Below are 12803 nucleotides of genomic sequence, written 5' to 3' on the forward strand. Positions count from 1 at the left end.
CCCTGTCCATAATGTGCAGTTTTACCTAATTTAAAACTAAATTTCAAGAATCAAATGAGATAACTTACCCATAATGCAGAGATTTATAGCTTAATCCCCAGGACTCACTCCCCTTGCCATGCTTGTCAGTTTCTCTCTCCATGAGACAAACTCAAACAAAAATAACACAAAGAGCAATAAAGCACTGACCTGAACAGTGTTCATTTAACACAAACATGGTACACTATGCAGCTCATTGAAATAGCGTTTCAAGTCCACTACTGTAGCTTCCTAACTGCAGTTCTCAGTTTTCAATTACAGTACATCTCTAGATACCATACACTGAAATACATTTCCAGAAAGGTGCTGACACCAAACACTTGTACTATGCATTAATCTTTACTAACCCTGTATATGTCCTTTATTGAAACTCATTTGTAAGTATTGCCTAATTAAAAGTTATTGACATTAAGAAATCATAGTATTTTTTCAAATGGTGTATTCCCCTTATTTGCCTGTTAGATTTAAAAATGGATTTATCTTCATTTCTAAAATGTTATTGTTTGTCGAATGTGTACTGTGGGTTTGTGTGCTTGCGTGAGAATGATCTATGCAATAGACAGTACATTAACACCACTATTACAGGAATGGGAACGTACCATCTTTAGACCAGAGTGTCTCTGGAGAATGTCACATTGCAGGTGATGATGTATCACTATGGTACGATGTTTGCTAATGATTGTTGCGTTGTGCTGTGGCTCCAGACAGAACTGCGAGGATGCTGGATTGCATTTGTTCAAATGGCTAGCTAATTTAAGACTTCATATTCAATTCCATGACCCTGGTGACTAATGTCTGTTGAAGTTAGAAAGGTTTAACATCATTCCATAATTTGTGCGTTAGTTGTACTGAGCCAGAATAGATGATATATATTTACTCCTTTTTTTTTCTTTGACGTCGTCTGAGGGGCTTGCTAGCTTTTATTATTTTTTGGTTTGCTTGGATAGTTTTTTATACAAGGATTTATTTTTTCCCAGGTTCTTGTACTGCCGTTTTCACATCTTGGAAGCAGGGTTTCTCCTCACACTACTGGCAACTGTGGTGTGAAAGGAAATGTGTCTAACTGTTACCTCTCCCAAGACTACTTCTAGTCTGAATCTAAAATATACTTATTTTTGTACGTCTTAAAATATCCTCAGTATTTCTGTTAGGACCTAAAGCTTCCCTTATATAACGTATGCACTTATTTGATGAATGCACTTAACACACCATATTTGAAATGTCCAGCTATTTTTTCTAGTTAAAGACTCACTAAAGACATACTGAGATATCTGATTATTTTACAGTATGAAAACTGAAACAGAAGTCTGTTAAAAATGTAAATAAAAAAGATTGCATTATATGGCCTTGACCATGCCACTTTTCATGTCTGTTTATACAATAATATTAAACCAAAAAAGAACAAGTTACAGTGCATATATTATATTGAATACATATAGCAACTCAGTGTTAATAATCAAACCATAGATATTATGGAGTTTATTCTAAAATGAACAAGAAATGCACTGCTCCAGATTTAAGCTGAACATTGCACTTTGTATGTTAATGTAACACAGTGTCGTTTGATGTGTTTCCGTGTTCTATGAATTCAACAAAGTCCGACACTTGTACTTCTATTTAAATTTAGCAGGGACATCAAGTTTAAAATCACAGTTTCATGGAAAGGACCTCATAACTGAATAGCAGAAGGTACAGTGGTGCTCCTGGAGGAGGAACTGTAGTTCTGACAATACAGACCTGATGAAAATAGAATTTATGATGGTACAGGGTTGCTGTCAACACTGTATTCTAAATTTACTTTCAAATTAAATATGAAACGAATTGTTGTTTTTGAAGAATTTGCTGAACATCGAAATAAGAATTGCTGAAAACATTGAAACCCTAATTATAAAATGCATAAAATAACTTAGACACATGCAAATGTTGCAATAAAGATTTTTTTGTTTGTTTCTAAAATGTCTTAAGCCCACTATATACACTGAATCATGTTTTGTCATGTTATACACATTATATCACATACTGTAATATATGTATAAATAACCAGTTGACCAAAGTTTCCATGTTGCATATACTGTAATAGTCTGAATAATTCAATGTGTTGATATAGTATGTACAGCTTTGTTATTTCTTGCTTAATATGTATTTAACCAAACCACTTGTGACTCAATATATTCCAGTCCTGGGAATCATTTCTGTATATCATTATGTTTTCATATGAGACAAGTACGATGTCTAAAGCAGATCATATAATAAAAGTAGCATTCTATTTAAAGTTTACCTGTACCTGTCATATTCCACTGACACCTACTTACTTTACCTCTGCTATTGCCTGCTCTGTTTTCCCCAATTGAATTCTGATAAACATGGCTGCCCTAATTCACACTGTATATTTAAGACACAGGTGTTTTTACAGTTCAAGCTGCTGAGTGAGTTCCCTTTTATTTATTTATTTTTGCATGCAGCACTCATTTTATTTTCAATTTCCGCTTCTCAATAAAACGTCCTTCTTCTAGCAGTGTCTATAAGCAAGCTCTGCTCTAATGCTTTCTTTTTGTTGAGGTTGGGTCAGATGTCTTTATTGATTTTCTTGTCTGCTTTGTCTCTTAACATAACCCACAATCCCCATTTAATAATTAGGCTTATTGTTCATAAATGTGTTTTATGTGTTCCAACTGATAATTCTTTATTTAAATATTAAATTAGCCTTTATTAACCTATTTAACACAATACTGTATTTATGGTTCCTAACAAGTGATTTCCATGACCATTCTAAATACATGTTTCCCATCTGCTCTTGTATTTTTAGATATAGTGCATGTAGAATGGGGGTAGCTTTTGTCTACCTGTCGTTTTGAAACAAGACTCCAAATTACGATTCAACTGGAATATAGAAACAGGTGAAAACTGATTGAGGACCTGTCGCATTTGTGCTCAAAAGATCTATTGCATTTGTACTTACGATCTCGAAATATAGAGGCAGAGATTTTATTTTTGTTCTGCTAGTAAAAACAAATTATTTATTTTCACAAAATAATACAAGAGTATATTAGAATAGAACAAAACATATGTACAATTAAAAGACGCTCACACTTCCAAAAATGTAAAGTACTAACTTTAATTAGTATGCATTACATTGTCTTATTTAAGATGTCTAAAAACTTTGTTACATGAAATTATCAAAAAATGGGTAAATATGAATATGTGTTATTTGTTCTAATGCTATGAGGGGAAAAAAAGTATACTTTTGTCTAATCTTCCTCCCAGGACACTGGATATAAATGTATACAATAATAATTACTTAATCGATAAATAAATAACTTTTGTTAAATGTACAATATGTTTTGTTTTTATCAATGAAATGATTGTTGTAATCCCATACAATATGTTGACCCAGAGTCTTTGGTGTAGTTTGAGGTCTGCCAAGTCAGAAATCTGATCATTCCATTTTAAGTCCACCTGCTATAATTCCTGTGGAGCAAAGAGGCTCAAATTGCCCACAATTCAGCTGTGAGTTCTATAGTTCTGTAGTAAATGTTTTTGAGCTATAACTAACAGCACTTCCTGTGAAGGTCCCCTGCATTCACATGTTTTGAACAGTGGCTCTGTGGCTGTGGTTCTGGCGCTCCCATGCCTAATGCACTTGTGCATACCAGCCTTAAGACATGGGGTACCGTATGCAGAAAATTCAGACACCACTTTTCCTTTAGGATACTTGAAAATTAACAGAAAAATACAAAAGTCTGCTATAACAGAACATGCTTAGCGGTTTTAATTATTCTGGGTTTCACTCAGTTTAACATTTTAAGACATGTTTTATGCTTTTGTTACAGAATGCAATTAAAATATTTGTGAAAATATACTATTTTAAATTATTATTAGACTTGATAACTAGAACTAAGCACTGTTTCTCACCCTGTCAACCACTACTGAAGCTGTAATAAAGATATACTGCCCCTTAATTAGTTAGACCTTTTGCTTAATTTATTACTTCATGAAGCAATCCTAATATATAATTTGCTAGATAATAAAAACAATGTAATAGCATACATTTTATGAGCAGTTTCCACTTGCCCATGACTGTGTCATGCCATCTACTTGCTTTATCTGGTATATAGGCTGTATTTTTTTTGCTCATTATGGTATACAGAACGTGAAATTTAGTGCCAGATTTACAAACAAGGAAAGAAGTGTTTGTTTTCAGGAAATAATACAGTATTTATATTTAAAAATGTTTATATGTAATTTATTTCATTTACATTTTAAGAAAGTGGCTTTTTCGGATATCCTCATCAATTATTCCACGAATGAGGATAGACAAATAATCCACATGACCCTGAAGTGGTTGAGTGGGTTGTTTACGGCTATCCTCATGAGTGAAATAACCATAGCAGTCTGTGAGCGTTCATGGAGTATTCTGTTTATTTAACAAGTATAATGTATGGAAAAGAAAATATGTTTAACTATATGTTTTATATTGAACAGCTGAATTTGAAGAATTGTTTGTCTAGTTGAAGCCACGAATATGCTTAGCAACAGTGTAATTTGTGTGTGTGTGTATATATATATATATATATATATATATATATATATATATATATATATATATATATATATATATATACAGTACTGTGCAAAAGTTTTAGGCAGGTGTGAAAAAATGCTGTAAAGTAAGAATGCTTTCAAAAATAGACATGTTAATAGTTTATATTTATCAATTAACAAAATGCAAAGTGAGTGAACAGAAGAAAAATCTACATCAAATCAATATTTGGTGTGACCACCCTTTGCATTCAAAACAGCATCAATTCTTCTAGGTACACTTGCACACAGTTTTTTGAAGAAACTCGGCAGGTAGGTTGGCCCAAACATCTTGGAGAACTAACCACAGTTCTTCTGTGGATTTAGGCAGCCTCAGTTGCTTCTCTCTCTTCATGTAATCCCAGACAGACTCGATGATGTTGAGATCAGGGCTCTGTGGGGGCCATACCATCACTTCCAGGACTCCTTGTTCTTCTTTACGCTGAAGATGGTTCTTAATGACTTTCGCTGTATGTTTGGGGTCGTTGTCATGCTGCAGAATAAATTTGGGGCCAATCAGATGCCTCCCTGATGGTATTGCATGATGGATAAGTATCTGCCTGTACTTCTCAGCATTGAGGAGACCATTAATTCTGACCAAATCCCCAACTCCATTTGCAGAAATGCAGCCACAGACTTGCAAGGAACCTCCACCATGCTTCACTGTTGCCTGCAGACACTCATTCGTGTACCGCTTCCAGCCCTTCGGCGAACAAACTGCCTTCTGCTACAGCCAAATATTTCAAATTTTGACTCATCAGTCCAGAGCACCTGATGCCATTTTTCTGCACCCCAGTTCCTGTGTTTTCGTGCATAGTTGAGTCGCTTGGCCTTGTTTCCACGTCGGAGGTATGGCTTTTTGGCCGCAAGTCTTCCATGAAGGCCACTTCCGACCAGACTTCTCCGGACAGTAGATGGGTGTACCAGGGTCCCACTGTTTTCTGCCAATTCTGAGCTGCTGGCACTGCTGGACATCTTCAGATTGCGAAGGGAAGTAAGCATGATGTGTCTTTCATCTGCTGCAATAAGTTTCCTTGGCTGACCACTGTGTCTACGGTCCTCAACGTTGCCCGTTTCTTTGTGCTTCTTCAAAAGAGCTTGGACAGCACATCTGGAACCCCCTGTCTACCTTGAAATTTCTGCGTGGGAGAGACCTTGCTGATGCAGTATAACTACCTTGTGTCTTGTTGCTGTGCTCAGTCTTGCCATGGTGTATGACTTTTGACAGTAAACTGTCTTCAGCAACCTCACCTTGTTAGCTGAGTTTGGCTGTTCCTCACCCAGTTTTATTCCTCCTACACAGCTGTTTCTGTTTCAGTTAATGATTGTGTTTCAACCTACATATTGAATTGATGATCATTAGCACCTGTTTGGTATAATTGTTTAATCATACACCTGACTATATGCCTACAAAATCCCTGACTTTGTGCAAGTGTACCTAGAAGAATTGATGCTGTTTTGAAGGCAAAGGGTGGTCACACCAAATATGCATTTGATTTAGATTTTTTTTCTGTTCACTCACTTTGCATTTAGTTAATTGATAAATATAAACTATTAACATGTCTATTTTTGAAAGCATTCTTACTTTACAGCATTTTTTCACACCTGCCTTAAACTTTTGCACAGTACTGTATATGTATATATATATATATATATATATATATATATATATATATATATATATATATATATATATATATATATATTGTGACAAAGTGAGGTCCGCAAGTCAAACTTGTACACAAATCGGCTTGAGATACCACACCAACCACACTAAACAGCAGTTCAGGGTTAAACAGGACTGTACCTGCACTTTTATTGTCTTCCAAGGTTCAGGCAGAGGGATCGTCGAATAACAATACAACAACACAGGTTCTCAGGTAAAGCAGATAATCTAGTCCAAGTCAGACACAGGTTGTCAAATGGTTTAGAATTCTTTGTTCTCTTGCTCACAGACACCACACAGGTGTCTCTCCCTACTTCTCTCTCTTTCTCTGTCAAACCAGTCCTATTTATGTGGGCTGGCCACACCCTCTGCAGGTGTTCCCAACCCACCCCTGAGCCTCATTCTGGGTCCTGTTTCTGGGCAGATTTCACCATTGGCGTTTGTGTGTCGTTCGGCCATTTCGGGTGAAGTTGTCGGCCATTTTGTGTGAGGGTAACCTCCATTCAAAACGTCCGCCCTCAGATACCTTCCATTCCTTACTGTTCCCCTTGGTTTATATATATATCATGCAACAGTAAGTCACAGTATATTGTTGCAATGAATATATCCTTGTATTCTTCATGTTCATGCATGGATATGTGCAAAAATATAATTCTAATATAATATATGCCTTCCTATGTCATAAGAGTTTCTTTATGACATAGCTTTTAGAAACAAACCAAGGCCATTTTTTTCCGCTCCCAATAGAAGCGCACTATATATAAAAAAAAAATAAACATGGACATTCAACAAAGGAATGATGTGAACTCTGAAACAAACTCTCAAACATTATACATTATAATGTATAAATATGGTATATATTCCATGTATGGTACAGGACAGGTAATAATGTAAATGTGCCAGTCTTAAGCGAAAATCGGAATAGCTTTCATTCAATTATGGGTAGTTGCCTGTGGCAGAATGAGGGTACTTTGTTGTGTTTGTTTTGTTTAATAAATACACGCCGTAGCGTTTTCACCTGCCGTCTGTCTCCCGAGTCTCCTTACATTGCCACCTGACAGCCCTTCCGCTCATGTCATCCTGTGACATTGTGGTGGCAGCGGTGTGATTAAAGTGCCTCCTGGAGACTCGGAGCAGAGTAGGTGTAAATAAATAAATAAATAAATGGGAAAAAGACAACGACAACGGCGAAAGAGAGCAACGGCAACAGCTAGCACAATATGGCTGGACCCCATCGCAGCTCAGACCTTCTGGGATAACGCCTTGGAAAATTTCTTTGAGGCCGTGGGGGACCCAGGAGGGTGCTTTTCCTGCGGGGAGTACGGGCACTGCAGCACGCGATGCCCCCACAAGGAAGAGGAAGAATCTGAGGGGGAGGAGTGGTGTCATGCGGCTGGTGAGCTGGGGTCTGGGTGGCCCTTCATTTTCCCATGCTGGGAGGAGGTAGTGGCTGCCCAGGCACATCAGAGCAAGACACCCAACAAGCAAGACAAGAGCTGCCGCCGTTCAGTTCGAGAGCCAGAGGAGGTGGAGCAGAAACAGAAACAGAAGTGGTGGTGCCTAGATTGTGGGGAGGGCGACCACCCAACGCCCCGCTGCCAGTTTCGAGAGTCAGAGGGGGCTGTGCCGTTGCCTACACATGAGCCAGAAGAGGCCGAGCCGTTGCCAGCATGTAAGCCAGAAGAGGCGGAGCCATTGCCAGCACATAAGCCAGAAGAGGCAGAGCTATTACCAGCAAATTAGTCAGAAGGGGCAGAGCCATTGCCATCCTGAGAGCCAGAGGGGGCAGAGCCGTTGCCATCCCGAGAGATAGAGGGGGTGGAGCCGTTGCCAGCCCAAGAGCCAGAGGGGGTGGAGTTGTTGCAAAACCAGGGACCGTTGCTGGAAGAGAAGATATGGGAGGAGCTGAAGCCACACACCCCCCCCCGAAATTTTTTTGGGGGAGCAGGGGTGTGATGTTGGGATTCCCCAGCAACCATTGTTCATGTTGCTGAGGAGGGCACGGCGGAGAGAAAGTGCTGTCCCAGGAGAAATGGCCAACATCACCAGTGTCGCTGGCTGCACAACCTGAGGTTCCTGTGCTCCTGTCTGCTGCTCCACCTGAGGTTGATGTGCTGTCTGCTGCTCCACCTGAGGTTGCTGTGTTGTCTGCTGCTCCACCTGAGGTTTCTATGCTCCTGTCTGCTGCTCCACCTGAGGTTCCTATGCTCCTATCTGCTGCGCCACCTGAGGTTCCTGTGCTCCTGTCTGCTGCTCCACCTGAGGTCCCTGTGCTCTTGCCTGCCATGCCGGAGGGTCCCATGCCATTGCCTGCCACGCCGGAGGGTCCCGTGCAGTTGCCTGCCGTGCCGGAGACTCCAGCGCCAGTTGTTCCGATGGCTTCAGCGCCAATGGTTCCAGAGGGTCCAGCGCCAGCGGTTCCGGATGGTCCAGCGTCAGCGCCAGTGGTTCCGGAGGGTCCAGCGTCAGCGCCAGTGGTTCCGGAGGGTCCAGCTCCAGCGCCAGTGGTTCCGGAGGGTCCAGCGTCAGCGCCAGTGGTTCCGGAGAGTCCAGCGCCAGTGGTTCCGGAGGGTCCAGCGTCAACGCCAGCGCCAGCGGTTCCTGAGGGTCCCGCGCCAGTGGTTCCGGAGGGTCCAGCGTCAGCGCCAGTGGTTCCGGAGGGTCCAGCTCCAGCGCCAGTGGTTCCGGAGGGTCCAGCGTCAGCGCCAGTGGTTCCGGAGAGTCCAGCGGCAGTGGTTCCGGAGGGTCCAGCGCCAGCGCCAGTGGTTCCGGAGGCTCCAGCGTCAGCGCCAGTGGTTCCGGAGGGTCCAGTGTCAGCACCAGTGGTTCCGGAGAGTCCAGTGCCAGTGGTTCCGGAGGGTCCAGTGTCAGCGCCAGTGGTTCCGGAGAGTCCAGTGCCAGTGGTTCCGGAGAGTCCAGTGCCAGTGGTTCAGGAGGGTCCAGCATCAGCACCAGTGCCAGTGGTTCCGGAGGGTCCAGTGTCAGGGCCAGTGGTTCCGGAGAGTCCAGTGCCAGTGGTTCCGGAGGGTCCAGCGCCAGCGCCAGTGGTTCCGGAGGGTCCAGCTCCAGCGCCAGTGGTTCCGGAGGGTCCAGCGTCAGTGCCAGTGGTTCCGGAGGGTCCAGCGTCAGCGCCAGCGCCAATGGTTCCGGAGGGTCCAGCGTCAGCGCCAGTGGTTCCGGAGGGTCCAGCGTCAGCGCCAGTGATTCCGGAGGGTCCAGCGTCAGCACCAGTGGTTCCGGAGAGTCCAGCGCCAGTGGTTCCGGAGGGTCCAGCGCCAGCGCCAGTAGTTCCAGCGCCAGTAGTTCCAGCGCCAGCGGAGGGACCCAAGCTAGTGCCTGTGTCGCTAGGGGCGGTCAAGCTGCCTGGGCCACCTGACGGGTATCCAGGAGGGACCCGAAAAGGGACAATAAGGACACTGGGTTTATGGGGTAGGCTGGGGGTTAAACTGGCACCCCCTTACAGAAGTCCAGGGGTAGTCACGGGGGTTAAACGGGCGCCCCCTTACAAAAGCCCCATGGAGGTGAAGGAGTGCTGGGGAGTGTTGGGGCCAGCGGGCTCCAGACGGCAGGGTGCACAAGTGGGGAGGACTGGCCCTGCCCGTCTGGTGTTTGACAGGGGTTGGCTGGTCCCCAACATTTCCTCCCACCCTCCCTCCCAAATCTTGTGGAATGGGGGGGGGGGGGGAGGTGGCCCGTTGAGGGCCCTTATGTGCTACGCACATAAGGGGGGAGGAATGTGGCAGAATGAGGGTACTGCCCTATGTTTATAGTGTGTGTATGTGTGTTTTGTAGTGGTGGTGGGTAATTAAAGGGTTAATTCACTGGCACTTTAAAAACATGTGAGAATGTGGTGGAGGGTTTAATTGATTAAGAGGGTGTAAATTGCTGCACAGGTGTATATATAAGGGAGCACTGAGAGCACTGGTTTTGTTGGTGTTAGGATTCTGGAGAGTGTAGATCGCTGATTCTGTTAAAGTGTATGTGAGATCTGTTTTTGTTAAAACTATTTATTTTGTTGTGTTTGTTTTGTTTAATAAATACACGCCATAGCGCTTTCACCTGCTGTCTGTCTCTGAGTCTCTCTACATTGCCGCCTGACAGCCCTTCCACTTGTGTAATCCTGTGACATTGCCAATTTTCTATTTTTTTTGTTCCCTAACAGTGTGTTGAGTGCTTTTATTTCAATCAAACTGGATTATGGGTCACTGATCCTCTTTGTTGAACTGATAGTTTGGAATTTCTATGTGAATATTTTCTGCTAAACATCCAGGCTGTGTTTGATGGATGGAACAAGGTTACAGGTACTATATTATTATCCAAAAAATGAATTATTTATACATCTTCTGAACTTTTATCTGAACTTCATTCTAAACATTGAAATTACCTCAACCTTTTAATATAAACCGGTAAATTACTGAGAGTATGAATGATGGAGCATAATGGGCTCAGCGCAATGCATCAGATGTGACACTAGTGACTTGTGCTTATGAAATCACTTACTGTATATTGTGTTATGTTACAGACTGGAAGAGAACATGTATTTCTGTTTTTATTAATTAACCCATGCAGCTGTTTTAACTTAGGATGTGATTAACCAAGTATGCAAGTAGAATCCCGGTCTGTCTGGTCACTGTTCAATCAGAATACTAGCTGCTTCAAAATAAAGTGAAATCTGGCTAATAAGGCCATTCAGTGGAGCCAACAAAATGTGGACTTATGAGTGAAGGTACATTACATACTGTAGTCAAAACATTTGTCAAATAATTTATTTTAGTTCCTATGAAAAACGTGCTAGTCATTTTAAAAAAAATAAAAAATGAATCAAATGTGAAAATGAGTCACATCATGTTGCATTCCAGTAGTTTTCAGGGGGTTTGGAGGTTTACAGCATGTTGGTCTTATTAGATTTAGAGACCCAGATGTCCTCAGGTAAGCAGTGAGGTGTTAGTAGCATGGGAAAGTATCTTAAAGTTACTGATTCATAATATGTAGAAGAACTTCTTGTGTTCTCAAGATACATGTACACATGTAAGTGTAGCATACAGATGGACAGATGTACATACCGAGTTTCATCCAGGTATGCATCCAGGTATGCAAAAATGTAAGTGTGACATGCAGATGGTGAAAAACATCCTTTCAACTGGTAAAAAAAATTGCAAATGTGATGGAAATATAATGGCAGCTGCACTGATGTGAACATATGCGATAGCAAACACAGAAGCAGACAGTGCCGTGCAGCAGGTTGTTTGGCTCGCTGCTTCAGGTGGTGTCTGGCAGATGTTATCCAAAGAGGGAACTTTAACTCCACCATGGTCTCTCGGGTGAAAATAAATTGGCAAATCCTCCGAATTTCTTAGGTTCACCTTGCTGCTAATTCTAATTTCAGGATTGCAGCCAACATGTAAACACAGCCAATATGATTTGGAAGAGATCAGCAGTTACACAAAGCTTTTTATAATTTCATTTCAATAATTTAATAATTCTGGAATAATTTCTGGTGAACCGGGAGCACGGGATAACAACAGCAAAGTCTAATACATAAGGCGTGATGCTGGCTCTTTAAAAATAAAAGAAAAAACTGGTATTCATTGTGTACATACATTATATAGTTTCCCCTTTAAAAAACTGCAACCTTATTTCCATCATGTTAATGTAATATTGTATTTTATATTGTGATTTCTTACTGAAGTAATGAGGTGTGATACAGTTTTTGGTGCGCAAGTGAACTGTTCTAAACACATTTTTCTTCCCTCTTTTTTTTTTTTTGTAAATTGCCCTTACCAGTACCATTTTATTATACTGAATTTAACTCTACCTGTGATGGCACTGTGGGAAAATGCATTGACAGTCTCCATGAATATCACTGTTGTCTCTTTAGTTGGACCCCTAAGAGGGTTTTCGCATGGACGTCGGAAAAAAGAAATAATAATAATCCAAAGCAATCAGATTCAGTAATCCTGTTTATGATCTGGCAATTAAACTATAATTTTACAGTAAAATGTGGTGGTGTAAACATACTGTAATGTGCATGGCTTTCCACCGGGGGGTGGTTCTATGCTGCTGATAGCTGGTGTTGTGCCAGTCCTTCACTATATTCAACCACTGTTTAGTTTTTGTTGTTTTTTACTGGCTTTTGATTAGGTTGATATATAAAAGGGGGGGTGGCTTCAGAAATAAGTGGGAGGGTCTGGAATGCCGAGCCTATAAAAAGGGGATTTGCAGGCATTTTTTAAGGAATTTTAGATATAATTCCATTGGGGGGGCATTGAGTGAGTTGCCATGGCAACCTGCAAATACATATTTTTTTCTTTGTTGGCCATAAAAAAATGTTTTGATTACCTTTTTTTGTCCTCTGTACCACACACTGCAATGGAGCCCATGGAGCATTATACAACACTGTAGTGTTATGACAACACTAAATACATTACATACGTATACATACTTTATAGTGTGTTTCAACTGAACTACGGCACATACGTTTTGTCTAAATCAATTGTGATGCAAGTTTCATCCAGGGCAC

The sequence above is a fragment of the Acipenser ruthenus genome, chromosome 9 (genome assembly GCF_902713425.1).
Source record: "Acipenser ruthenus chromosome 9, fAciRut3.2 maternal haplotype, whole genome shotgun sequence".
In the NCBI taxonomy this organism is placed as follows: domain Eukaryota; kingdom Metazoa; phylum Chordata; class Actinopteri; order Acipenseriformes; family Acipenseridae; genus Acipenser; species Acipenser ruthenus.